At 39.5% G+C, this 25,779-nt stretch overlaps 1 protein-coding gene across 5 annotated transcripts in view; it reads right to left on the bottom strand.

Moving 5' to 3' along the window:
• CNTN5 (contactin 5) overlaps nt 1–25,779 on the bottom strand; it is a 982,104-nt gene that overhangs the window by 676,238 nt on the left and 280,087 nt on the right. For all 5 annotated transcript variants that reach the window (XM_048843558.2, XM_075126897.1, XM_048843549.2 and 2 more), the window contains one exon: nt 1,806–1,936. The gene's annotated coding sequence lies outside the window, so the exon portion shown is untranslated. The remainder of the gene's footprint in view (nt 1–1,805; nt 1,937–25,779) is intronic.

Here is a 25,779-nt window from a genome sequence, read left to right as displayed (position 1 = left end):
CACAATATTATTGGTGAGCAGCAGTTATTTTCTATTTCATTTTTTGCATTGGTATCAAACTCCTCTTACCAGGTATGGTATATTGCACTTTGCATTAATATTTAAGAGAGGGAGAGAGCTTTTCACTTTGTAGATCATGGGAATCCTGCCATGGGTGTAAATCTATAAAAACATACTGATGCTGCCAACTCTTCAACAATATAAATTCATTTTGAGAGGGCTAAGCTAGTGATGGCTGCACCAGCTGCCATCAAAGTGTCTGCTTCCCAGGATCTCAGGCTGGCACTCCCTTTAATATATACACTATCCTTCAGTAAATCCCCTCCTGATATCAGGGCTAGTGTGCAGAATGCAGCTTCAAGTTAAACTGTCAATCTTTCAGCTGAAAGCTTTTAGTGGTTGCAACAACAGATCAGACACAAGAAAATGAATGAAATTGTATTGTATTTAAAGTGACACTGAATCTACTCTTGGTGGGTTCATCAGTTCTAATTCAGTTATGTCTGTTTGGAGTGCACCGTCTGTCTCATTTATTTCAATAGTTTCCATTCTTCCAATGTAATTCTCAATTAGTTGGGTAGGCAGGTAAAACATCTGACATTACAACAGTGAACTATGCACTTCCAAATCTGTTTGCACAGGCATGTGTTACACTTTAACAAGCTCCTTATCCCCAACCTGGAACTATGGTTTATTAATAGGTCAGCATAAAGGTTCTTCTCAAAAATTAATTAGAGGCATTTTGAACTACATGAACATAATTCATTCTGCTGGTGAATGATTAAGTACACCAGTTAACAGGTAACCATAGACATTTACTCTTTCATTCCATTTCCATCTGCTGATGCTTCCTCAATAAATGTAAATTGGATATCCATCATCCATCTGGATAATGAGCATCAGATCCCAACATCTTTTATCTACAGCTGTTGTACTGCATTGCTTTGCATTGCATTAGGCTGTCAGCAAGCACCATGCATTTACCCTGTTCATTAATGCAGTATATTGTATTTACTTGAACATGTATGAAAAATCACCTGAACTTAATTTCAGTATGCAAGAGGTTTGCTCCTGCATATATTAAACACACATATAAATACACAAATATACACACACAAGTATACAATATATGAAAATAAACACACAATACCAGTGGGCTTAGGTGAAATTTCAGAAATGATATGGGCCTGAACCAAAGTGTTTTACCTGAACATTTCCCTGTGGGCAAGTTATGATCTCAATCCGAACTTTGCAGCTGATTCCCATCATCTCAATAATAGAATGAATGAAAAGCCCAGGTCCAACCACATTCAGACTCTTGGGAAGTTGAGAAGCCAATATGAACTTGGTGTCTCAGGGCTGTCTCTAATAGTCTTCAGTAACTGAATTTACTAATCAGTTGCTATTTAACATGTAATTGCAATCTTATTAAATTTGAACAAATAGCTGTTTAATGAACAGTTAGATGTGTGTTACAACAATTAAAAATATAATCAATACATTTCCAATAAGTAAGTGGTATTAATTTCTATATACCAATTGACTATTCTTACCATATTCACCAAAGTTCCCAATGAAGTGGATGAGAATTTTTTTAAATGCATATTTCCTGGGCAGGCATGATCAACTTGTTTAGTCTAAAATTACCTCATTTGACTTAATTGTTCTATATATTGCTCCCTCTTACCATTGGATTTCTGATGGCAATAGTCTCAGCGACTGGCTTCAGTTTGGCAAGTACATAAATGCTTGAGTTTAGCACACTAACACATTTGAAATAAACTTGGTTTAAACATCCACTATACCTGAATTCAGCTATCAGCTGTATGGACAGAGCCCTCAAGGGGAAATAGTCTCAGCAGATAGTCCTTGTATGAGTGAAAATTGATGAAGACAAGGTGTTGAGCTGAGTCAAAAATTAGTCCTTTCAGGTAATCTGTTGAACAGAAAAAAAGTATATGATGTTATATTTGGAGCTGTCATTTAATCTCTCTTTTCATATGGAGACTGTCAGCTTTGTTATTTGACTTTCCACTATGACATTATTCCTGATATGTTGTGAGAGACAGCTGCTATAGCTACCTATGTGAACTAAGACATCGCCTCCTTTCTTGTTTCACAATGGGTACATTATCACGCTAATGTGACGGTGCTTTGTTTTATACCAGCAAAAGAGCAATGCTGTTTCTTTAAATTAGAAACAAAGGAGGAGTCTTCTTCCTCTTCATTTCTTCCTCTTTTTAATATAATAGGGCTGGGAGAAAATGGGTGTGTGTACTAAATAACCTACTATGATAAAATAGCCTCAAGCTATTGGATCCGACTACCTGTAATAGGAGAAGTAATCAGTTAATGTTAATTCTACTCTGGAGGTCAGTAAGATCCAGGTGGCATCTCACCTCCCCATTGCCACCATGTAGCCTTGGGAGGGGGGTGGGGTGGGGTGGGGGGCGAATACAGAGAAGAGCTAGCAGAAACAGAAGCAGCCAAAGCAAGGAATTTTTTTTTTTTTTTTACTTTTGGACATTCCAATGAAAACTGTAGGATGTTCTGACTGTCTGTGCTGACGGGCCATGTGCTTTAATCCTCCACCTTCCGGAGTCGCTTCACCTCAGCTTCACTCTACAGCTGCCTGTCCTTACACTCTTCTCCCTGGACTCTGATTTTCCTTTCCATTTAGCTCCTGCCCACCTAGCTAACCACCCCCCCCCCAAAAAAAATACCCCAAAACAAAACATGGAACTAACACAACATTGGCCACCATTACATTGAATACTCTGCCTATGTGTTAGATTCCTGCCCCTATGCTAGGTCTGTCTTGTCTATTTGACAATACACTCTATCACTGCCTGGTACAATGCAGCCCCATGTTTAGCTGGCCCAAAGGCCCTGCCAAAATACATGTTAAATAATAATACTCAGATATTATTGTTGGATATTTAGGTGTATTTTTTGAGAGCGATATTCCTCTGTTCTTTTCCTAAAGTAGCTTTGGCCTTTTTTTTTTTTTTTTTTGGTGACCCCTTGTAGGTAATACATAAGTACAACGGCTGCTGACTAAACACCTGGTTTAGACTATCCTACTCTAACCACATACCTTTGTGACTTCATGTAAGCTGCCTGGCCCAGGAAGAATCAATGTGACAAAGGATGTCAGGCCCTTAGCTCAGGGCACAAGAAACTTAAGCACAATACCATAACAAAGGAGTTTCTCTGCCTCACATAGGCTAGAGTTCCCAAAAGCTTTCCCTTCACCTCTCTCACCCCTTGCCCTGTCCCAGGGAGTCCCACAAGAGGCTTTCCACTCTTTGCAATATTCATACTCCAGGCCATCTGTCTGGGAGTCTTCTAGTAACTAGGATCATTCCTCTGTTTAAGGACCTGCTACAGAAGGCTATTTACTCCCCATAGTTCCCTAGCTCAGCAGAGCACTTGCTGGCCTTTATAAGGACCAGCTGCTCTTCAGGCTATCATCTGACCCTTACTCCAGAGCTTTAGCTGGGAGGCACTTGGAATTGAGCCCATCTCTTAAAGGAGGCACTTTGCTGTGGGGAAAAAGATATGCTATTTATCAGCACAGACACACAAATCCCTTTTTGGAATAGAGTCAGATTACTTATCTGCCTTGCAAAGCAAAAATCTGCTTAGTGTCATTTTTTATCTTGTCTTCTTACCCTATTATATACCTACACACACACACACACTTCAATCTTGCTTCATTTTTAGTAACTGCCTCAGGAAGAGATGGAACAAATGTTTTTGTTTATTAATGGGCCACAAACTTCTTTTCAGAAATAAACTTTTGTTGAAAAATTAAAACAAAAACAAGCAAGCATAAAAGGGTAACCTTCAGCTCTGGCCTGAATGTCACCATTACTGGACACATTAATGGAAGAAACCCACAGTTTGTAAAAAAATGGCAGCTGATAGAAACATCTGCTGATCACTCATGTCTGCAGAAGGTGTTCTATACAGTAGGTCTCGGTAATTAGAATGAAACAATAAATCATGCTTTTCACTTTCACAGCCATATAATCCAAGGGTTGCAAAACATTTCACAAACATTTTTTTAATACAGCCTCACAACAGCTCAGCTGCAGACTTCCCTCCTTCCCTATGCCACAAGACTACTGGTGTTGTTGAGTGAACAGGTTTCAGAGTAACAGCCGTGTTAGTCTGTATTCACAAAAAGAAAAGGAGTACTTGTGGCACCTTAGAGACTAACCAATTTATTTGAGCATAAGCTTTCGTGAGCTACAGCTCACTTCATCGGATGCATACTGTGGAAAGTATAGAAGATCTTTTTATACACACAAAGCATGAAAAAATGGGTGTTTACCACTACAAAAGGTTTTATCTCCCCCAGAGTGGGGTGGGGTGAGAGAAAACTTTTTGTAGTGGTAAACACCCATTTTTTCATGCTTTGTATGTATAAAAAGATCTTCTATAATTTCCACAGTATGCATCCGATGAAGTGAGCTGTAGCTCATGAAAGCTTATGCTCAAATAAATTGGTTAGTCTCTAAGGTGCCACCAGTACTCCTTTTCTTGTTGAGTGAACAGGGAATTGAGAGGGGAAGGAGGTGGAGGAGCAGAGATCCACAGACAGGCTATATAGCAAGAGTCTTGCTCTGCACTGCTGGGCAATCTCTCATGGCAGCATGTAAGCCTAGTATCCATGTTGAATTGTCTCACCACTTCCAGCTTTACTCTGTGACTGACTCTCCGGGGAGGGTGGGGGGAAGGTGTCACAGAGTGCTAAGTGACAGTTAATGCAGCCTCAAGTCTCTTTATCATAGCCTGTGATTTATCTCTGGTACAGGCTGGGAGGTAGTATACTTCTTAGTGCAGTTTCTACCCTCCCACACAAACACTCCTGCCCCTGATGTTTTTTCTTCACTACCTTGTGATCACATGCCTATTTGAGAAAGTGGGAAAGGCAGCCTCAAGGAGAATGGAGGAAACTCACTTAGCTGCTTTACCCCTTCATAGGAACCCACTACCATTTTCTCTGTGGATTTACTCCTCTCCACATCATGCATCAGCAGGGAAGATATAGGTTGTGGGGAGACAACTCCACAGTATCTACAAGCTTTTGAACTTGAGTTTCCCCCAATAGAGAGTGCTCTAGCCACTGGGCTGTGGAACTTGCCTCTTGAATCTGTTCCACTGTGTGTAAATAATCAAACAGTCATTGGGCCAAAGAGTGAAACTGTGGGAGATCCAAGTTCATGTCCATGTGCTAATGATTCATTATTTATACTCAGCAGAGCTGCTTCAACAGGAGAGATTGGGACAGAGTCCCCGCCGTATACCCCATAGCCCAGTGGCTAGGGCAGCACTACTTACAGTGTAGTGGGAGTTCAAATCCCTTCTCCACATTAGGTGAGGGGAGCAATTGAACCTCAATGTCCCACATCCCAGCTGAATGTACTAATTGGAGGGCTAAAGCTTAACAGGGAGGATCCTCCTCTTGCCATTTTGTGAATCCGGCCCTTGAAAATGCCCAGCAACAAAATGCTTCAGGTCAAATGAAATGTTTTTTTTAGGCCCCAAAATAGAGTTTTTCAATTCAACAACATTTTTCAGAATTTACAAATCAAATTTAGTTTTTGTTTTTTTAGCACTGCCAGTGAATTGAAAAAAATCAATTATTTGCATAGGTCTAGTTACACTTGCTTAAAATATTTTATCTTCCTATCTACTGATATCAAAAGACTAGGAAAAATCCTTTGAGGGAAGTCTGGGACTGTAAATGGAGTTCATGGCAAACATAAACATGCTGCTGAATTCAATGTCTACTGAAATGTTTTCATAATCAAACCTAGTAAAATAATCAGTAGGCGGGGTGGGCGGTGCTATTCTGATTAAAAAACAAACAAACTTGTGCCCCTTTGAATAAGGGTGTTTTGATAGCAAAGGGCCCAAGCCAACAAGTTTGGATCTGGATTCACAGTTCCCCAAAGTTTGGATCCTTGGGTTTAGATTCCTGGGTGTGGTTCAGAGCCACTTCTATTCTCAAGACAACCATCTTAACCTATAAAGATAGACATCTACTGACATTAAGTATATTAAGATTCTGAATGTGCTAGGTTCTTCATCATGCTGGGACATAAATTTTGTATCAAGGCTCCCTGAATATTGTGTCACACGAGTGCTGCATTCACGAGTAGACTGTTAGTTTTGTGGTAGCCCAAGTGGAAAACGAGTTATAGCGAGCAGTTATCACTGAATTAGATATTAATATGAACAACACAATCAGTACTAGAATCGTTAATTCAATAAACTCCGATGGTTTTTGCATTTTTTTCTCTCTCCATAGATCACAGAGATGTGCAGCAAACTGGAAATTTCACAAGTCAGGTGCTGTAGTCTGGCTGCCAAATTTACGGTCTTAGAAAGAAGTGATAGTTCTTTCTAGCTTCTAGGATAGGGCAAAGGATTCCGATGCCCCACCCCTCCAACCACACTGCCTAATGGTTGGTAACTTGCCCCTCATCTCCTTCAGCGTGGTTTGACAGGAAGAGGTGGAGGCCTCCTTTATTATTTCCTTTCACCATGTGCTCCAAATATAACATTTATTAATTATTATTATTATTATTATTATTTATTGGCTGCTCTACAGTACTTTTCATCAGTACATGTCAAAGCACTTTACAAAGGAGGTCAGTACCATTATCCCCATTTGTACGCATGGGAAAACTGAGTCACAGAGAGATGAAGTGAGTTGCCCAAGGTCACCCAGAAGGCCAATAGCACAGATTAATGGAGGTGAAGTTTTTAGTGAGCCTCTCCCTCAACCTGCATGATCCAGCGACCTGTGCAAGAGTTTGGTAGAGCAAAGGGACAGATTTTGGCAGGGCAAAACTCTGCATTGGGAGCTAATTCCCAGAGTTAACTCTGCAGCTGCAGACACATGATTCTAATTTGAATATATTAAGAATAAATTCTAAATAATGACATTAAATTTAATAAATAAGCCTCAAGGCTTGAATCTTAATCATGTGATGTGGAGATGCTTACAGGTGGCGTGGTTTTGGGCTACTGTTGTCTGCTTCTCTGGGGTCAGCACAGTAGCCTCTGGGTAACAAGCAATATAACACTGTATGCATGGTTTGGGATTTCAATCCCCTAAATCACAAGCTAACAAACACAACCTTGTTACTACAGCTAGTCACACGGTTTTCTGTGCATCCTGTATCTTGTCAGAATCATATCTCCCCTAAGCCCACTGTCAGGGAACCAATCTTACTCTCCAACACAAAAAAGAAGGGAGGGGGGCAATCATGAGAGAGAAAGTTGGCTAGAGCTGCTGTTACAGACTTGACTCCCACTGGATCTTAAAACGCTGTGACAGGGACGTGCTGCTGCACCTTTCTACTGAGAGAGCTGCCACTCCCTCCACCGCTGCTGCTGCCGCTGTCAGTAAAATAACACCTCCTGAAAACCAGTGTGGTGTCATTGCTGGTTGCCAAAAGCTAATAATCATCTTGTGACAAACTCCTCTGAGCTAGGCTCCTGTAAAAGCTGTTTCCTTGGATTCAGCTTCATTGAGGCAAGTACTTGTTTTCAAGTCACATTAATGGAATGTGGTGGTTTTGTTTCGTTTTTTTAAGCCACATGAGTTTCACAGATGTGTGTCACTTTGCAGTGGGAAAGTTAGGGACATGACTAACACAGGTTTTTGGATTCATCGGGTACCAGATAACATGGGTATGTATCCAACAGAAGCTGAATATGCATCCTCTTTGCCAGGAGGCCTGGAGAATAGCCACAGTCTAATGAACTGAGGCTAAATGCTAGTTCAGTTGTGTTGGCTCTGCTCAATTTTACTTACTTCAGTGTTTCCAGAGTGCACAGCTCAATAACAATGTAGTAAATTTCTACTGCACATTGCATTTGAAATGCTCAAGATGCTTTACAAATATCAATGAATTAAGCCTGTCAGGGAGGTAAATGTTATTTCCATTTTACACATGGGAACACAAAGGAACGGTGATACTGGCCAACACTGGAGTGCTTCAGGTTTTGGGTGTCCAATATGAAACATTTAATACTAGCCTGATTTTCAACTCTCCCCATGAACTTTAACTGCCATCCTGTATGTTCTGTACCTCTGAAAACAAAACTCTGCAGTAGGAGACAAAATTGAGACACCTCAAGTTAGACCACTCCTTTGAAAATGTGTGTCTAAATGATTTCCCAAAGCCAGGCAGTGATTAACTATCAGAAACAGTAGCAGAACTCAGGTCTCCTCTTTCCTTCCCCTGTGCTAGACCAGGCTGATTCTGAGGCTTGGTATATGCTTGGAGGTTATAGTGGCATCACTACACCACACAGGGGAGTGAACAAACCACAACCAACATAACCCTCACCAACAGAACCCCCACTATGCCAACATAACCCCCACCATGGACACAGCGATGTCAATAGAAGAGTGCTTCCACTGAGGTCCCCAACATTGTTCAGGGAGGTGACGTTCCAACATTGACAGAAAAACTCCTTCTATCAGTGCAGGCTGTATCAACAGTACAGGGCTGTGCCTTGGAAGGCACAATTCCACCAGTTAAAGAAGAGGGATCTGTTCAAACTGCCTGCAAAACACAAGGTCCATTTCCCATCCTTCATACAATTGCTTAATAAGCAACTACATGAAAAGAGATGTAGAGATAAGAACCTCTGCATTTGATAATCAGACTCGAGGATACTGGAGTGCAGGATCGCAAACACTGCAAAGTGATAAATGTTGTGTTTATAAATGGTGTCCATTGTGCTTCTGTTATTCTACTCAAAGCAATCTCCCATCAAGCAGCTGGAATGGAACATTAAACAGTGAACTGACATCTAGATGCCATGGTGATGAGCATATTAACGACAGATGGATTAAATCAGATAGCAGGTAGGCACAGTATCCACGGCATTTAAGGATGATCAGTACAGTACAGTCCTTTCTCTTAGTGAGAGAAGGACTGCCATGGAAGATGTGTGCTTAAGATGATTTAAGTGCACCAAAATCCTTTGCGGAATATAGTAGTTTCCCTAAAGTTGTGTTATAATTGAGATAGAGCAAAAGTCCACTATGGATAACATCCAAGGAGCAAAGCTATTCAAGGATTAATACAAAATGCATTCTATTAAAAACCTTCCCAGTAACTACTTATGCATGTGCATGCACACACATTGCCAAAGGGAAATATTGAGAGAATCCATCTCTCATTTGCATACTGTAGTTTTAATTTCTTTTGAGCTTGTTCTACAGTAAGTAGAGACCTGGCCAGTCTTACCTTAAGATAATATATTTTTTGTCTGGCCTGAGTTTTCTCTGTGACCAGGACAAGACAGAAGTACTTTCTAGTACACTGCATTCTGGACCATGTTTGAGGGATTGGGAGTATTGCTATTTACATCTTCACATAGCACCATCTAGCTTCCCACCAAGGACTGTAGAACTGCCAGTGATTAGACTGAATGCATCCAATGAAGTGAGCTGTAGCTCACGAAAGCTTATGCTCAGATAAATTGGTTAGTCTCTAAGGTGCCACTAGTACTCCTTTTCTTCTTGAGAATACAGACTAACATGGCTGCTACTCTGAAACCAATGATTAGTAAGTTTCTGGTTTGTGTTTTGGTTTAAGATGTAAAGTAGAAAATGGTTATACTTAAAACGAAAGAAAAATACATAAGAAAGAGAGAAGGAAGGCAAGAAACAGAGTGGAAAGATGGAGGTGGCTGATTGGACAAATCAAATGGATTGGAACCAAGGTACCAGAAAGTTGGTCTCTAGTCTTGAAGAGAGCAGTTCAGGTTAGAGCTTCATGCTGGTTAGATGTCTGCTTAGGCAAGGCTTTTTTAGGGGCTACCTAAGATGTCAAACTGGGCCTTATCATGGAAAGACTATGTTACTTGAATTTTATCACTGGAACTTAAGTCAAATTAAACCCACTTTTTTAGGTTACATGAAAACTTTCTATTTTTTCATACTTACAAGTGACTCAGTTTCTTTGTTCTCTTTCTCACCTCAGTGCTTTCCTAAAATTACAACCTCATCTCCCATGATACAATTCTAGCATGGCAATAGTCAATACTGTTGCTCCTCTGCTGAGCAGTAGCAGATGTCTGGGGCTGTGCAAGTTGGCTTCCCAGTGGAGGAGAAATCAGTGATGTACAGTCTGAGTATATTCTAAGTGTAACTTTCTTTATTTACATATACACTACTCCTAGAACAGAGGCAGTTACAAACAATGTGCATGTAATCCTTTCAAGAATCTCAGACCAACACCAATGTCTGGTTCCCTGGGTAGAAACTCTGCTTCAAGAATTAACTCTCGTCAAAAATGAAGGCAGAGGGCGTTTCCTGCTGATTGCATAGCTCCTTCTACACAGAACATTGCATAATAAACAAGGTCATACCATATGTCTTCCCAAGATTAAATATTTGCTCTCACACTTAGGGCTGGTTTACACTACCATGGTAAGTCGACCTAAACGACATTACTTCAGTTATGTGAATAACGTAACTGAAGTCGATGTAGCTTAGGTCGACTTACCATGGTGTTTACACCATCCTGTATCGACGGGATACACTGTCCCACTGACTTACCTTACTCTTCTCGGGGAGTTAGAGTACCAGAGTCAAAGGCTTCTATCATCATATTGGTGCATATTCATAAGAATAACAAATAATTAGCACTAAATCTTTCCCCAAACTTCAAAAACATCAGGGTCTTTTATGCCCTAAGAAAAAGCAAGATTAAACAGATGCATCTTGTACCATGTCCTGCAAGTCACCAAACTCTGACCCCAAGAATTCATACATTCCAGAGCAAAGGGCCCTCCACCAAAAACAATCTGGTGCCCTCTCCCAGGAATTCAACCCTGAGGACGGTATGAGCATTACAAACAAGCACAACTGTTGCAATGGGATGTAGGCAGTTTCTGGAAGTAGCCAGTTCCCAGTCCATTCAGGTTAACAATTGTCATTGTTCACAAACAAACAAACAAACAAACAAACAAACAAACAAACAAACAAACAAGATATACCGTCTGTGCTGTATCCTAACACTGCTTTAGATTTTGGCATTCAGTGTAAGGTACACTGAAATCTAAATAACAGTCTGCCTGGAAACTTAAAAATCATCTTTTTATTATTTATTTATTTATTTTAGATAGGATACCACTTATGATAGGCTGACGTTTCCCATAAATGAGGATTATCTCTTGAGTATCTGGGATGCTAACATGGAGCAGGTTTCAGAGTAGCAGCCATGTTAATCTGTATTCACAAAAAGAAAAGGAGGACTTGTGGCACCTTAGAGACTAACAAATTTATTTGAGCATAAGCTTTCATGAGCTACAGCTCCCTTCATTGGATGCATTCAGTGGAAAATACAGTGGGGAGATTTATATACATAGAGAACATGAAACAATGGGTGTTACCATACACACTGTAAGGAGAGTGATCACTTCAGATGAGCTATTACCAGCAGGTGAGCTGGGGAAAAAAAAACCTTTTGTAGTGATAATCAAGGTGGGCCATTTCCAGCAGTTGACAAGAACATCTGAGGAACAGTGGGGGGGGGGGGGGAGAAATAAACATCGGGAAATAGTTTTACTTTGCGTAATGACCCATCCACTCCCAGTCTTTATTCAAGCCTAAGTTAATTGTATCCAGTTTGCAAATTAATTCCAATTCAGCAGTCTCTCCTTGGAGTCTGTTTTTGAAGTTTTTTTGTTGAATAATTGCCAATTTTAGATCTGTAATCGAGTGACCAAAGAGATTGAAGTGTTCTCCGTCTGGTTTTTGAAAGTTATAATTCTTGACATCTGATTTGTGCCCATTTATTCTTTTATGTAAAGACTGTCCAGTTTGACCAATGTACATGGCAGAGGGACATTGCTGGCACATGATGGCATATATCACATTGGTAGATGTGCAGGTGAATGAGGCTCTGATAGTGTGGCTGATGTGATTAGGCCCTATGATGGTGTCCCCTGAATAGATATGGGGACACAGTTGGCAACGGGCTTTGTTGCAAGGATAGGTTCCTGGGTTAGTGGTTCTGTTGTGTGGTGTGTGGTTGCTGGTGAGTATTTGCTGCAGGTTGGGGGCTGTCGGTAAGCAAGGACTGGCCTGTCTCCCAAGATCTGTGAGAGTGATGGGTCGTCCTTCAGGATAGGTTGTAGATCCTTGATGATGCGTTGGAGAGGTTTTGTTGGGAGCTGAAGGTGATGGCTAGTGGTGTTCTGTTATTTTCTTTGTTGGGCCTGTCCTGTAGTAGGTGACTTCTGGGTACTCTTCTGGCTCTGTAAATCTGTTTCTTCACTTCAGCAGGTGGCTACTGTAGTTGTAAGAATGCTTGATAGAGATCTTGTAGATGTTTGTCTCTGTCTGAGGGGTTGGAGCAAGTGCGGTTGTATCGTAGAGCTTGGCTGTAGACAATGGATTGTGTGGTGTGGTCTGGATGAACGCTGGAGGCATGTAAGTAGGCATAGCGGTCAGTAGGTTTCCTGTATAGGGTGGTGTTTATGTGACCATCGCTTATTAGCACCACAGTGTCCAAGAAGTGGATCTCTTGTGAGGACTGGTCCAGGCTTAGGTTGATGGTGGGATGGAAATTGTTGAAATCATGGAGCAGTATATCATGTTTAACAATTAACACCAATATATATAACACTTTTATGTACAGCAAGTTGCATCAAATTAAGAAACAGCAAAAAAAGCCACACAAGATTCATTATGAGAGATGAACAGCAGCAGCAGGTCATCTGCTTAACATTCAATTTGCAGCCCTTTTGAAAGGAAATGCTGCTTTATCTAGCTTCCTGCTTTTAAATCAAAAGGCTCATGGTTCTTAAAATTTCAACCTGTTACTCGAGCCAGGCCAGTAAAACGTACTTGTGGATTTTGGAAGCAGGGAGAGAAAAGGGGGTATATGGGGCAGGGGAGACAATAAGTTTATGTGATTCTTTCATTATTTTTCTATTTACTCTAACTGGTATTTCAAGTATTTGAGGATTGGGTTTTGAGTCCTTTCAAGACCTAAAAGTTTAGCTACACCAGCTACCAACAAAAATATTGTAGAATGTGAAGTGTATTAGTTGCAAGAAGCTGGATTTAAAGTAGCTGCAGCAAACTGGGTGCCTACAGTTAATATACAAATTTGCAAAACACTGATGAACCTCAAGGTGGACGACGGAGACACATGTGACTCCTTGTCAAACTTTCTATGAGTTCAGCCAGCTTGAGATCAAACACATCTTCTTTATATGTATCTTTGTCTGGTGGTGATTTATTTTAAAATGCTTCACCTATACATACACACTATTACAAATATATTGCACATGGTGAGTACATTTCAATTTTTCTATGCATACAAACAATGACTTTATCACACCACTTATAAATGCACAAATCAAAAGCTGACAAGTGGAAAAGATATGTATAAAAATGTGAAAGGAACTTGGCTTTATGATGAACACATATATGACTGTATTTGGCATTGTTAGAATGTGCATGTAACTAGAACTCCACCAGAAGTTGATATCCCCCTACTTGAAAACGTGAAACAGCATTGACCAGAAAAAAAGCTAACTAGCATTATCCAACAACTCCTGCAGAGAACCCTCCTACAAACCCTGAGATAAATATGAATATCCTTGGAGAGTTCCTGAGAACCCTTACCTACCCGAACAGGTCCTTAGTCCTGTGAGAAGTCCTGTTGACTTCAAGAGTTTTAGGAACATGACTGAAGGTTAGTCAAGATCATCATACAGTGATAGCAGCTGTATATAGTATGTAGATGTAGACAGCTAGGATAAGATACATGAGACTGCATTTCTAACCAACCACAAGGACTATACTTGATGCAATCTCATTACTACAGCAACACACGAGTAAACCCACTATCTAACTCCAGAAGTAATTAAAGCACCTCAGAGAAGAATGATTGAGCAAGTCCATATTCATATTGAGATAACATTTTGCCCTGCTTTCCTCTATTTCAGAAGACATGGAGTCATTCTTTCTGTGTGTCTATTTATTGTATTTTAATGTTAAGAAAAAAGAGGATAGATAGATAGATATTTGTAAATAATCTCTGTTATAGAAAAAGTTAAATATTTGTGAAGTCAAATGAATTTCAAGTCAAATAACTTTCTAAAACAGAGAGAAATGGATTTTGATTTTTTAAATACATTCTAAATTTCCTGCTCAGATAATTCTATCTATCTGAGTACAAATCTTCCATTGGAATAGCATTACAGCCATGCAAGTTCTGCCCTTGGAAGGAATTTCAGACAGACCAGTACTATTATATGAATGAAAACAGGAGCAGTTGAAAATTGCATGTTATAAAGCTACAACATTTCCTTTGACCTTTTAATTAATATAGAATTGCTTTTTCATTACCTCCGGTGCTTATGTAAATAAAAGGAATTGGAACTAGAGTTCAGTACTAAGTGCCTCTTCAGAGACCTAACTTAAAAGGTGTCAGATTTAACTTATACTTGTTTTGACCAAGCCAGTTGTGACTTGAAGGAGTACCATGAGACAGGCTTGTTGCGACGTTACCCCTATTTATCTTCTCTCCTTTCACTCTGCCAACAGTTACATCAAATCATCTGAATTTATAGCTCATCCCACTTCTTAGACTATAGGATAAAGAAAGCAGTAGAGCAGATTCAAGTGCTTTCTCGCTTAAATATCAGTAAATCTGAGATATATAGCAAATATCTGACATCTAGGTTCAGGCTGCATTAATTATTACTGATTATGTATGTCTCACAGTAGTAATCCAGGATTTTTTGTACAAGCAACAATTGTTTTAATTTATTTTTAATGGAAACCAAATTGTTAATACAGTGCTATGGCTGTGACTTTTAACTTTGCTATGAATTGTAATGTTTGCATTTCTTGATTTTATGCTTGAATATGCACATTGAATATTATTTTTTTTTAGTTTGTTTTTAAAATTACTAAGTTTCTTTGTTTTTTAAAAAAAATAAATAATGGCAAAAGTTTCACACGTTTCAATGGGAAGAGGATTGGCCCATAAAGGGATAAAATATAGTATTCTGTTTTGCAACTGGAAAGTGTTGCCAATTCTCATAAATTTATCACAAGTCTTATCATATTTATTGAAGAGACAAGGTGGGTGAGGTAAAATTTTTTATTGTACCAACTTCTGTTGGTGAAAGAGACAAGCTTTCAACTTGAGCTCTGTATAGCTCAAAAGCCTGCCTCTCTCACCAACAGAAGTTGGTCCAATAAAAGATATTACCTCACCCACCTTGTCTCTCTAATATCCTGGGACCCACATGACTCCTACAACAATGGAAGATATTTACTGAAGTCTTTTAAAACTCTAGATCTTTGATCTTAAAAACTCAGCTTTCATTTTTTTTAAAAGAGTAAGTTTCTAGTCCTCCAGTTGCAGAGAAAAGGCTGAAAATGTAAACCAAATGTACCCCAAAGGGCCACACAAGTCAAATAAAAATAACTCAGTTTTTTAAAAATTGCATTAATTCTAAGCCAATCTCTTGATTTTTGCGGGACTGACTTATGATTTTGGAATACTTACCTGATCTTGGAATACTGGCAATAATACATCACAGCAAATAAAGTTTCAGAACCAAGACAGGAACTCGAGTTCCCCAACCTACTTGTCATTTCTCATTCAGTATTGAAAAGTCGACTCCTGCCTCTGATTGGCCCATGATACCAGTCTCTATTGCCCACTTGTTAAATTTTCAAGCAAGCACCTTCACGTTTTCTCCCATGTTGCCCCTCATGCTTGGAAGGAGCTTCCCATGAACATCTGCAAAGCTATTTGTTCTCCTTAAAACCCCTCTTTAAAACTCTTTGTTTTGCTGTGATCACTACAAAAACCTGCCAACGGTGTACTGAGACCATTGCCTATTCTATTGACCAATATTATCTCATTGTTTCCTTATAATCATCCACCTATTGGTCTGTTGTATCTTGTATTATAATCAGATTGTAAGCTCTTCAGGGCTGGGACAATCTTTTTGTTGTGTTTGTTCAGAACCTAGCACAATGGGGTCTTGGTCCTTGACTAGGGCTCGGAGGTGCTACGTTAATACAAAATAGAAATAATAAAATATTTCTTCCACAATCAAAACTTAATCCCTTTTGGCCACAGTACATCACTGCCATATCACTGAACTCCTCTGTTGCACCATTAAACCAGCTGAAAAGTTTGGCTAATAATGTTTGTATCTAGCCTTTTCAGCTGTCAGTCTCAAACCATTTTACAAAAGTGAGTTACTGGAAGGCATTACTAGCCCCATTTTATGGTTATCCCAAACAAAGGGATTTGATTATGCTACTTGTTTGAGATCCAAAGCCTCATTGATAAAACATTGGGTATGTATCATTTTAGATCAGGGTTTTGCTCATAGCCCTGCCACATACTTCCTATGTAAAAGTTACTCAAACTCTGTTCTTCTCCGATCCCAGGGGGAAAACAGACCTGTGTACATTCCTTAGGGCTAAGAAGAAACTTGGTGGTGGTGGGGGGGGGGAGTTACAGGAGTTCCTGGAGTTTCTTTTCATTTTGGGGCCAGTTTGGAACATGGCAATTAAACTATTTTCTGTCACCCTCCTTTTGATCTGTTGGCTTCAATGGCAGAGAATGGCATGTATTTTCTTATCATGATGATTTCTTAAACTTTTCATTATTCCCACCCTTTCATTCAGTACTGTTTGTCTACCTACTTTTCAAATGTTGTGGTGTGATGCCATTACCTCTCTAAAGGAATACAAGAAACATTAGAACCTGCAAACATTTAAAAAGAGAGACTTTTTAAAGTATTTTTAATCTCAAAAAGTACTTGGCTCAATTTAATCACAGTTTTCATGGTTTCAGCATAGCAGCCGTGTTAGTCTATATTCACAAAAAGAAAAGGAGGACTTGTGGCATCTTAGAGACTAACCAATTTATTTGAGCATAAGCTTTCGTGAGCTACAGCTCACTTCATCAGATGCATTCATGGTGTGTTCTAGCTGCCAATGAGACATAGCCCTAAACATTTTATAGAATATTTACAAGAAGGATTTTTTTTCATTAGTGATGCATTAAAATCCAACATAGAATGGAACCATGGTTACTATGGAGTTACTATATAAATCTACCACCTCTACAAAGAAAGCCAAACAAACACACTTGTGGAATTCCAACTGGAGCTCTGTTCTGATAGCTACAAAAATAGCTCTCTCTACCATGTGAGTTAAATGAAGAACTCTGTTAACTATTAGCTAGAGGAGGCCCCTTATTTTTATTTATTTTTTATTTTTCTAAGCAGCTGCCAGACAATAGAGGGCAACATACTCCCGCGCACACTGCTCTCACTGAAAGAAAGGATTTATCAGATGAACAAGTGAAGAAACTCCCACAAAGATAATTAATAATTCTATTTAAGAAATTGATATTAATGATAGAAGGATCACTAGATCACCCACTATAAAAACTGCTAATAACTTTGTTGAATCCCATTTTTTTTCTTCAAATTTACCAGGGACATAAATTTTCAAAGAGGTTTATCTATGTGGAAAATGTGAACAATTAGTAAAAAATCACTTTGAGCCTAGAGGAAGACACAGGAACATTAAGATACGCTCAACAATTCAAATCTAGCTGAAACTTTAATGATCTGTAACTCATAAGATTTGGTTAATTTTCTTCACCCTTTGCAAAAGCTTTGCCTTTGACAGTAAATCTGGCAATTTTTAGGCCAAATGAATTTTCGAAGCCAAAGTGAAAGGGCTGCTATTATGGAGTTTTAGAATGTAAGCTTGTGAAACCTTAACTATAGAGCAGCTACTGCCTCTCCATAACAATAAAAAAACATTTAAACTACTACTTCTATTCTTTGTATATGATATATTGTATATAAAGCAATCTTCCCCTTCCCATCTTTTGAAAAGCCCTGAACCAGAACTGATTGCCAGATAACATAAGTGCACTATTTCCTTATTTGTATTATTCAAGCTGATGTGGAGTCAGCTAATGAAGTTGACTCTTAAAGCATTTTAATGCCCCTTAACGTCTGTAAAAATAGACTAGAACTCCTTGGAATTTGTGCATTCAAATAAAATCTCTGCTAAAGAAAAGCCTGTGGATAGTCTTATAAACTGAGTGATGAGGTTATAATACAGTGTTATGAAATTGGGACTTCTCTCCAAGAAACACACTCTAAAAGACAATTTCCCTCTACCCAAAAACAAAATAAATTGCTGAAACAAAGAAAAATGGGATTTCAGTGCAACTCCCAAGAATTCTAAGTCAAGAACAGTTGTGAAAATTGAAATGCAGGCATTGAGTTCAAGAAAAACAAGAATCCTTTGGGGGCAGGGACTACATTGTAAGGCTTGTCTACATGGCACTATAGTTCAGACTAAAAGGGTGTGAATTGCAATGCTCAACAAAGTGCTGCACTGTAACTGGATGTTGCTAGCACAAACTAAAAGGTACCTAGTTCATGTTGCCAACAGGACTATGTTAATGCAAACAAGGTACCGTTCAGTTTGTGCTAGTGTTGTACCAATAAATTAAAAACCAGCAGGATCTTATTAAAGGGGAAAAGGCAAAATACCACATTTATTGTGAATACAGAAAGAATCATGGTAAGCAGTTAGTTATAGTTATAACATTCCATTCAATCTCATATTTATTCACATATTCATTCATACACACACACACACACAGAGGTTCTGCAAGGTTGTTATCATAGTTACCAGCCTTAGAGTTGCTCATGCCAAGCCACTGGCCAGGTGGCCTGGATATGAGGAGGGAGCAGGGCCCTGTCAGATGCTCATCTGATGCTCCTGGAAGTTGATTTGCAGAATCAGACACCCCCCCCCCCCTTAGTTCTCACTTTCTAGAGTCTAATTTTATAGGAATTTATTCCTAGGCCAGTCTGTGGGAATTGCTTCATCACGCTGTTGCTGAATCAATCAGCAGATAGCACATTCCTGACGGCTCCATGCTGCTAGGTGTTATCTTGTTCTTTGGTTCTCCCATTCTTGAGGCTGTTGGGTGGATTCCAGTCTGCCCTCTGGGGGTCCTCTGGTTATTTCCACTTGACGCCTTCTTTAGCCGATGGACACTGGATTCTTAGGCTGGTACCTCCCTGATCATTCAGTTATTATCCACACCAAGCATCCATCCACAAACATCCTCTATCTCTATTTTAATCACAATTGTTAATACAACAAAAGGGCAGGGAGTCTCTGGGTGCTGTTTCTGTTGTTACAGAGTATTGCTTTGAGTCTCTCTCTGTGTGAATTGCTTTGAGAACAGACTCTGTCTTAGACCGTACTAACGCAATTAGCAGCTTGCAAGTTTCACACATAGAGGGAGAGAAACAGTACCAAAAACCAAGAGACCTCTTAATTAGTAATACCCTGGAATTTAAACTATGGGGAATCAAACTTATTTGTGATTTTAATACAGAACTTCTTTAATATGATCCAACAACCTAGTTCGTGTTGCCAACAGGACTATGTTAATGCAAACAAGGTACCGTTCAGTTTGTGCTAGCAGAAGCCATACTGGGGAGTTACATTGCAGCACTCTGTTGTGCATTGCAATTCACACCCCCTTAGTCTGTACAACAAGGTCATGTAGGTAAGCACTTCAGTTCTTGGCTCTGACACAGGTCCCCTGGGTGACCTTGGACAAATCACATGGGGCCAGATAATTAAATGTTCATCATCACACACAAGTGGAGTCAGATTTTAAGAAGAGCTCAGTAGCGCTTATGGCCACTTTTCCAGAGCGCAACACCCATTCTGCCCTTTTTTGAAAATCTGGTGATTTATTTTAGTGCTTAAATGGAAGCTGGGCAGTTTTGAAAGTCTAGCCATTAATTCCTCTGTGCCTTAGTGTCCTAGCTGTAATTCCTTTCCCCTGTCCTTTTTGTGTCTTGTTCATTTAGTTTATTATCTCCCGGAGGCATGAGTTCTCCCTTATTATGTATTTATAGCACCTGATACAAGGGGGCACCAACCCATAATTTAATACCAAAATATACATAACAATATGGGATTCATTAGTAAAATAATGTAGCATTAATGGCTGTATTTGAAATTTAAAACAAACAGCTTGAAAACAGAGATTCTGCCAGGAAAACAATACACCTGTTCAAAAATCACACTAGGTATATTTAAAATTTAGATTACACCTTAAAGTACCTTTATCCTCAATATCAATCAAGCTTCCTATGTGCTGGTAGTTGCCATCTTCTAATACACACGTCAGTATAAATATATCAGAATTTTGGGATAAGTACATTAGGATCCCTATACATACCCAGGGGCCCTCAGGAGCACTGCTATAGCCTGCCTCCCAGTCACGTATATGTTCTTGAATCCAGAATGGACTGTGGGTTGCTCCAGAACTCAATCACAAGCTCCATTGCATATTAGATCTTACATAAGGTAACAGAGAACTAGCAACCATTATCTGGAACATCAGAAATCATAGTAGGACGAACGATACAGTTGTCTGAAACTCACATAGATTACTCTGGAGCATTAAGACAGAATAAGATTTGCAGTGACTAAATTGCTGCTTTTTCAGTGAGAGGGTAAAATTAATGTAATTTAATCTTAAAACAAACAGTTCATTTAATGAAGTCCATGAATCAGATTACTTCCCTAAATTCTTAAATCCTTGGGACACTGAAGGCCGGCAATGCCCATGCTCTATGGAAAGTTATTCAGTCTGATTTGGATTTCAACAAAGTCTATTTACACAGAATATATATTCACAATACGTATATCTTCAGCACATCTGCACCTTTTAATTTGCTCGCATGTCTCTGAAAAGCTCTCTCTTGCCAGTCTTGTAAAATATGACAGCCTGACATTTTCTTTAATTACAAATCCTGATGTGTTTAATAGCACAAAATTGGTGTCCAACTTGACAACTCTCTCTTTTAAAATCAATGGTTAGACTCTAGGGCACCAGCTTGGTCACCAAGATCAATATTAGAAAAAATATAGCTTGTCAAGACCTCTTGGCCTTTTATTGATTCAAATAGGGAACTGCTAGCGGATTGAATAATGATATTACAGCTCTGGCCCAACAAACAGAGTTCTATTTTATTGATTTCAGTATAGGCAGACAAAGAACACAAGTCACTTTGGATGGGCTAGCACCAGCAGGAGAGTGAATTTGTGTGGGGGGTGGAGGGTGAGAAAACCTGGATTTGTGCTGGAAATGGCCCACCTGTTGATCACTTTAGATAAGCTATTACCAGCAGGACAGTGGGGTGGGAGGAGGTATTGTTTCATATTCTCTGTATGTATATAAAGTCTGCTGCAGTTTCCACGGTAAACATCTGATGAAGTGAGCTGTAGCTCACGAAAGCTCATGCTCAAATAAATTGGTTAGTCTCTAAGGTGCCACAAGTACTCCTTTTCTTTTTAAGTATAGTACAGTTACCCTAGAGACGATAGATAAGCTGGTTGAGAGTGTCCAAGGGAAAAGAAAAAGACCATGAAATTTTATTTATGTTTGGAAGATTTTAGAAGATGCTCAGCATGAAAACTGCCAAATGAAGAATTGCACTTTCATTTCTTCCAAAAAAACAATTTATACTTCATCTGCTAACCAGTGCAGAGAGAATGTGTGTGTTTGCGGTTTTCTTTCCCACCCCTGAAACACCGTGAGTGTTTATTTGTTAAACACACGGCTGCTTTAAAGGATTTCCTCTTTCCTGTGAAACCCAATCTATGCTGGGAAACCCTCCCTCCTCCTAAGGCTGAGGTGCTAGGAATATCTGTGGGAAGGGAAGTTCCTGGCAGTACAGCTTCAGTGAAGCCATACTTACAGGGAACTGGTGGAAGCAGGGCCTCCACTTTAATGACTCTCTTAGGGTATTAGAGAGACAAGGTGCGTGAGGTAATATCTTTTATTGGACCAAAGTCTGTTGGTGAGAGAGACAAGCTTTTGAGCCACACAGAGCTCTTCTTCAGGTGTATGGCTCAAAAGTTTGTCTCTTTCACCAACAGAAGTTGGTCCATAAAAAAGATATTACTTCACCAACCTTGTCTCTCTAATATCCTGACAACTACACTCTCTTAGAGCATGTCTACCCTGCAATTAAAAACCTGCAGCTGGCCTGTACTAGCTGATTTGAACTCAGGCTACAGGATTCGGGGGTCAGTCTGGGGTCAGACTGTACCCCGAGCTCTGGGACCCTCGCACCTTGCAGGGTCCTAAAGCCCAGGTTCCAGCCTGAGTCTGTAAGTCTAGACTACAATCAAACAGCTCCACTGCCTGAGCTCCACAAGCCAGAGTAGCTGGCACAGGCCAGCCATGGAGGTCTAACTGCAGTGTAGACATACCCCTAGATGTAGTATAGGCTCTGCTTCTTCCACAAGCCCCACTTTTGTAATTGAAACTCTCTCCGTCCTGGCCCCTTCTGTGGGTTTTTTTTTGTGATGGGACAGCCATCTGGCCCTGAGCATTATTTTTATGCAGAGATATATAACAGGTTTTGCAGTTCAAGACATTGTCCAAAGTTTTTGAATGATCACAGAATTAGGGGATAAACCAACTGTACTGTAGGCATAAGGTATAAAATGAACTTAGCAAACACTCGTACAAAGCTTCCTCATAGAACTGGAAATGTCAAGTACTGTCCAGATACTGTAGGCTTAAGCAAATAAAGCTGTGTCATTTCATTCCATCCCTGGGAAATATCAACTACAACCTTTAGCTATTTGTAAATAACTAAAGGGTTTATGGACCCTGGGAAAGCTTGAGTTTTTCAATACATTTAGGACTGGAAAATAAAAGTTTTCCCTTAGGAGACATTATTGTACTTTAAACAGATCATATGTCCATTATACAAATTAAAAAGGAATTGGCTAATGTCAGGTAACCGTGCCTCATTTAAAAAAATATTAACTTTGTTCCCTGAGGGAAAAAAAATATACTCAAGCATCACTCCTTTTCCCTGAACACAAGAATGGCCATACTGGGTCAGACCAAAAGTCCATCCAGCCCAGGATCCTGTCTACCAACAGTGGACAATGTCAGGAGCCCCAGAGAGAGTGAACCTAACAGGTAATGATCAAGTGATCTCTCTCCTGCCATCCATCTCCACCCTCTGACAAACAGAGGCTAGGGACACCATTCCTTACCCATCCTGGCAAATAGCCATTAATGGACTTAACCTCCATGAATTTATCCAGTTCTCTTTTAAACCTTGTTATAGTCCTAGCCTTCACAACCTCTTCAGGCCAGGAGTTCCACAGGTTGACTGTGCGCTGAGTGAAGAAAAACTTCCTTTTATTTCTTTTAAACCTGCTCCCGATTAATTTCATTTGTTGGCCCATAGTTCTTATATTATGGGAACAAGTAAAAAACTTTTCCTTATTCACTTTCTCCACTCCACTCATGATTTTATATACCTCTATCATATCCCCCCTTAATCTCCTCTTTTCCAAGTTGAAAAGTCTTAGCCTCTTTAATCTCTCCTCATATGGGACCCCTTCCAAACCCCTAATCATTTTAGTTGCCCTTTTCTGAACCTTTTCTAATGCCAGTATATCTTTTTTGAGATGAGGAGACCACTAAGAATATGATATTCTCCATCTTATTCTCTATCCCTTTTTAATAATTCCTAACATCCTGTTTGCTTTTTTGACTGCTGCTGCACACTGCGTGGACGTTTTCAGACAACTATCCACAATGACTCCAAGATCTTTCTCCTAATTAGTTGTAGCTTAATTAGCCCCCATCATATTGTATGTATAGTTGGGGTTATTTTTTCCAATGTGCATTACTTTACATTTATCCTCATTAAATTTCATTTGCCATTTTGTTGCCCAGTCACTTAGTTTTGTGAGATCTTTTTGAAGTTCTTCACAGTCTGCTTTGGTCTTAACTATCTTTAGCATCATCTGCAAACTTTGCCACTCACTGTTTACCCCTTTCTCCAGATCATTTATGAATAAGTTGAATAGGATTGGTCCTAGGACTGACCCTTGAGGAACACCACTAGTTACCCCTCTACATTCTGAAAATTTACCATTTATTCCTACCCTTTGTTCCCTGTTTTTAACCAGTTCCATGAAAGGATCTTCCCTCTTATCCCATGACAACTTAATTTACGTAAGAGCCTTTGGTGAGGGACCTTGTCAATGGCTTTATAGAAATCTAAGTAGATTATAATGTCCACTAGATCCCCCTAACCCACGTGTTTGTTGACTCCCTCAAAGAATTCTAATAGATTAGTAAGACGTGATCTCCCTTTACAGAAACCATGTTGACTTTTGCGCAACAATTTATGTTCGTCTGTGTGTCTGACAATTTTATTCTTTACTATTGTTTCAACTAATTTGCCCGGTACTGACATTAGATTTACCAGTCTGTAATTGCTAGGAACACCTCTAGAGCCCTTCTTAAATATTGGTGTTACATTAGCTATCTTCCAGTCATTGGGTACAACAGCTGATTTAAAGGACAGGTTACAAACCATAGTTAATAGTTCCGCAAATTCATATTTGAGTTCTTTCAGAACTCTTGGGTGAATGCCATCTGGTCCAGGTGATGTTACTGTTAAGTTTCTCAGTTAATTCTAAAACCTCCTCGGGTGACACTTCAATCTGTGACAATTCCTCAGATTTGTCACCTACAAAAGACGGTTTAGGTTTGGGAATCTCCCTAACATCCTCAGCCATGAAGACTGAAGCAAAGAATTCATTTAGTTTCTCTGCAATGACTTTATCGTCTTTAAATGCTCCTTTTGTATCTCAATCGTCCAGGCGTCCCACTGGTTGTTTAGCGGGCTTCCTACTTCTGATGTACTTAAAAAACATTTTATTATTACCTTTTGAGTTTTTGGCTAGCTGTTCTTCAAACTCCTTTTTGACTTTTCTGATTACATTTTTACATTTAATTTGGCAGTGTTTATGCTCCTTTCTATTTACCTCACTAGGATTTGACTTCCGCTTTTTAAAAGATGCCTTTTTATTTCTCGCTGCTTCTTTTACATGGTTGTTTTCAGCCACAGTGGCTCTTTTTCAGTTCTGTTAATGTGTTTTTTAATTTGGGGTATACAATTAAGTTGAACCTCTATTATGGTGACTTTGAAAAGTGTCCATGCAGCTTGCAGGGATTTCACTCTAGTCACCGTACCTTTTAATTTCTGTTTAACTAACTTCCTCATTTTGCATTGTTCCCCTTTCTGAAATTAAATGCCACAGTGTTGGGCTGTTGAGGTGTTCTTCCCACCACAAGAATGTTAAATGTTATTATATTATGGTCATTATTTCCACGTGGAAATAGTCCTGTTATAGTTACCTCTTGGACCAGATCCTGTGCTCCACTCAGGACTAGATCGAGAGTTGCCTCTCCCCTTGTGGGTTCCTGTACCAGCTGCTCCAAGAAGCAGTCATTTAAAGTATTGAGAAATGTTGTCTCTGCATTTCATCCTGAGGTGACATGTACCCAGTCAATATTGGGATAATTTAAATCCCCCACTATTATTGAGTTTTTTATTTTGATAGCCTCTCTAATCTCCCTTAGCATTTCATCGTCACTATCACTGTCCTGGTCAGGTGGTCGATAATAGATCCCTACTGTTATATTCTTATTAGAGCATGGAATTACTATCCATAGAGATTCTATGGAACGTGTGGATTCATTTAAGATTTTTATTTCATTTGATTCTACATTTTCTTTCACATATAGCGCCACTCCTGCCCTCCCCCCTGCCCCTCCCCCCAAAGATCTGTTCTGTCCT

Source organism: Caretta caretta, chromosome 1 (genome assembly GCF_965140235.1).
Source record: "Caretta caretta isolate rCarCar2 chromosome 1, rCarCar1.hap1, whole genome shotgun sequence".
NCBI classification, from domain to species: Eukaryota; Metazoa; Chordata; order Testudines; family Cheloniidae; genus Caretta; species Caretta caretta.
This window is presented reverse-complemented; position numbering and strand designations above follow the sequence as displayed.